General features: G+C 43.6%; 1 pseudogene; it reads left to right on the top strand.

Annotated features, from left to right (window-relative positions):
- The first annotated feature begins 2,627 nt into the window (after positions 1-2,627).
- Positions 2,628-3,497, top strand: LOC103084324 (40S ribosomal protein SA pseudogene; annotated as a pseudogene).
- Positions 3,498-3,852: the final 355 nt, after the last annotated feature.

Raw genomic sequence — 3,852 nt, 5'->3', positions numbered from 1 at the left:
TGTGAGCTCTGGATGGTAGAGGACATTGCAGGAAAGACCAGTCACCAGAGAGCTAGAGTGGCCTTTGGAATTATTGTTGATAGTCCCTCCTACCAGTTTTTAGTTTCTCTGATTCATTAGGTAACAGAGTGAACATTTTTATTTAGATCAGGGGATAAAAGATCTGTGGCAACTCAAACATGGGCTAGATGTCAGTTAGTCTTTGCTCTATGAACAAGTAATTCATTAAAAGCAGTGAACAGGATTATAATAGAAATGTGTGCTGTAGCATCAGACTAAAAATCTTGCAGCTATCGAAATGAATCTTTCCAGGTAGGCACCGTGTTACTTACAAGTCTTCCCTAGTCTTTTCATCCAACTGGAATTTTCCACTTAGAACTCAACACTTTCTCTCTTCCCACTTCTGAAAGCAATGCAACCCATTCTTAAAACCAAAACCACAACCAAAAAAAAAACCAAACTTCGATAGTTTTGATACTTGCTTATGCCAGTGTAATGTACGAATTTTGTTTATTCCTAACTTTCAAGTTCTCTATTTAGATCAGCTTTGCTCCTTTCCATAATTGCCTTAGATCCCAGTTCTGAGTGGCACAGGCACCAAAGCTTGGTGCAAGCAACAGTGGGGATTAGGGGTGGGCAGCGGTGGTGGGTAAGGGAGGCTCAGAAATGGGCCATTAGCCGGGAGCTAATAGACTCTCAGGTCATAGTGACATTAAAGAAGTGAATCCTTTAACTCTTATGTCCCCAAATCTCTCTTCCTAGTTGTTTCCCCACCCTGGGAGAGGGCCAGTTATGAGGCCAAATCCAAACAGGAACAAGATAATATAGTAGTCCAGGTCCCCTCCAGCCATGGAAAACAATAGAAACTCAGAGGACTAAGATGGGAGCTGTCCAGGATTAAGGTGAGGGGTACTCAGTGTTAGAGGCAGAGCTGGATCCTTCAAGCATTTCTTTTGGAAACTGAGCTTGGAAAAAAAAAAAAAAGAGAACAGGACCTAATCCCAAAGTTTTGTGACTTGGATAACAATGTGGGAACCATGAGGTATTTGGGTGGGTAGGAAGGAATGTGGCTTCCCTGGGTAGCTGGAAGAACATACAATAACTTCTGAACATTGTCAAAACTTCTGATTCTGGTCCATGGTTAGTTCCTCTCCTTCCATGTCTCACTGCAACCCCAGAAGTCTACCAGATAATTCTTCTGTACACTGATTTCTGGATTTCTCCCTTGACATGGATGCCAAGATGCTGATTTTTATTAAAAGAATTACAGTCAAGAAATACTGCCATATTTTCCTCAAATACCTGAATAATTTTAAGCTAGCAAGAGGCCAATAAGAGAACGGTTTTAGTCTCATTACACGTTGAATTAGGGAAGGTAAGAAGGGTATGTATGCCCCCCTCCCCAGTTATTCTTAACTGAGGTCCTGTGTTGAACCTTCCTTTCAAAACTGCTGCAACACAAAAAAAGTGCTACCTCGCTTCATCCTCTTACCCTTCTTACCTTCCCTAGGCCTTGGTCACCCCACCTGGATTTCTCCTCAATGGCTTCCCTGACTCCAGTTTTGCTACTCTCCAAGCCAAACTGCATTTCTGCTAGACAGGTAAATTTCCTAAACCTCTGTGATGACCTATATGGGAAAAGAATCTAAAAAAGAGTGGATATATGTATATGTATAACTGATTCACTTTTCTCTACAGCAGAAACTAACATGACATTGTAAATCAGCTATACTCCAATAAAAATTAAAAAAATAATAATAATCTGGGTTTTGGGGAGTGACCATCATGGTGCTCCACCCTGGGAGAAGAAACCGACTTTATACATTTGGAGAAAGCAACTCAGTGTCTTGGTTTTGTGTGATGAATCTGCATGACACAGCTAGTTTCATTACTGAGGCTTTGGGCTCCAGCTGGCTCCACTAACAGGCATTCTGAAAAGTTTTTCTAAGAAATTAACTCTATGGAATATTGAGGCCTGTCACCTCTCTGTTGGTTCTAATCTTTCTGACATGATTTTACTTGCCAAGAGTATGCATGTCAGTTTTATATTCATCACTTTGGTTGAAAATGTTTGGAGCAGGAAAACCAATTCTATGGCTGGGGCTTTCTAGGTGCATGGATTTCAGTGGCCTCAGATGGTTGCCACACCATAATTCCTGCAAGCTCCCAAGCTTCTTGTCCTTGAAGTTCTTTAAAAGCAAGCCTCAAAACCCTAGGAGATAATGTAAGCAATTGGTCAGGCTTCTACTGTCCCCTCTTCTTGATCCTAAACTAATTTAGCATGATCTCATTTATTCTCCAACTTTTTATTGACAGCCTATTATGTATCAGGTTTACCCCCATGGAGAACACTGGGTAGTGAGAAAGTCAAATAACCAGACTGGCAATAAAATAAAGCCTCATACATACCATGACAGGTGCAGTGTAGGTTAGGGCTCTGGAGCCAGACTGCATTTGAACTCTAGCTCTGCCACTTACTGGCTGTGTAATGTTGGCCAGGTAACTCAACATCTCTGTGTCTCAGTTTTGCTATCTGTAAATGAAAATCATAATAGCACCACCTTTCCACACTACCCAGACAGGGGTCCGTATGGGTTGTTCTGCATTCTCATTGTAACTTAAAGGGAATGTCCACAGTGTCCAGAGCCCTTGATGTCCTGAAAATGAAGGAGCAGGATGTCCTTATTCCTTGCAGCAGGAACCTACTTAGGTGGCACCAACCTTGACTCCCAAATGCAACAGTACGTCTACAAAAGGAAAAGTGACGGCTTCTACATCATAAATCTGAAGAGGACCTGGGAGAAGCTTCTGTTGGCAGCTCGTGCCACTGTTGCCATTGAAAACCGAGCTGACATCAGTGTCGTATCCTCCAGGAATACTGGCCAGTGAGCTGGGCTGAAGTTCGCTGCTGTCACTGGAGCCGCTCCTATTGCTGGCCGCTTCACTCCTGGAACCTTCACTAACCAGATCCAGGCAGCCTTCCGGGGCCAAGACTTCTGGTGGTTACGGATCCTAGGGCTGCCCACCAGCTTCTCACAGAGGCCTCTTACGTTAACCTGCCTACCATTGCTCTGTGTAACACAGACTCTCCTCTGTGTTATGTGGACATTGCCATCCTGTGCAACAACAAGGGAGCTCACTCATTGGGTCTAATGTGGTGGATGCTTGCCCGGGAAGTTCTGCACATGCGTGGCACCATCTCCCGTGAACACCCATGGGAGGTCATGCCTGATGTCTATTTCTACAGAGATCCTGAAGAGACTGAAAAGGAAGAGCAGGCGGCAGCAGAGAAGGCTGTGACCAAGGAGGAATTTCAGGGTGAATGGGCTGCTTCAGCTCCTGAGTTCACTGCTACTCAGCCTGAGGTGGCAGACTGGTCCGAAGGTGTGCAGGTGCTCTCTGTGCCTATTCTGCAGTTCCCCACTGGAGACTGGAGTGCTCAGCCCACCACTGCTCAGGCCACTGAATGGGTAGGAACAACCACTGAGTGGTCTTAAGCTGCTCTTCCACAAATTCAAAATGGAAATAGGTTGATGGAAAAGAAACAGTTTCTAAAGAAAGAAAATAATAATAGCACCTAATTTGTAGGATTATCTTGAAAGGTAATTGAAATGATGTAAGAAAAGTGCTTAGAACAATACCTGGCACAAAGGAAGTACTCAGTAAATATCAACTAATATATTCCAGCTCAGAGGAAAGGTGGGGTGCAATGAAACAGAGCATGGGCCAGCTGATTATTGTTGGTACAGACTAGTACATATGAGAGTTTGATAGCCAGAGTCCACTTTGACTGGTAATGGCATCTGTCCTGGTTGGTCAGTACGTCCATTTTTTTTTTTTTTTTTTTTTTTT

The sequence above is a fragment of the Lipotes vexillifer genome, unplaced genomic scaffold (assembly GCF_000442215.2).
Source record: "Lipotes vexillifer unplaced genomic scaffold, Lipotes_vexillifer_v1.1 scaffold438, whole genome shotgun sequence".
Taxonomy (NCBI): Eukaryota; Metazoa; Chordata; class Mammalia; order Artiodactyla; family Lipotidae; genus Lipotes; species Lipotes vexillifer.
This window is presented reverse-complemented; position numbering and strand designations above follow the sequence as displayed.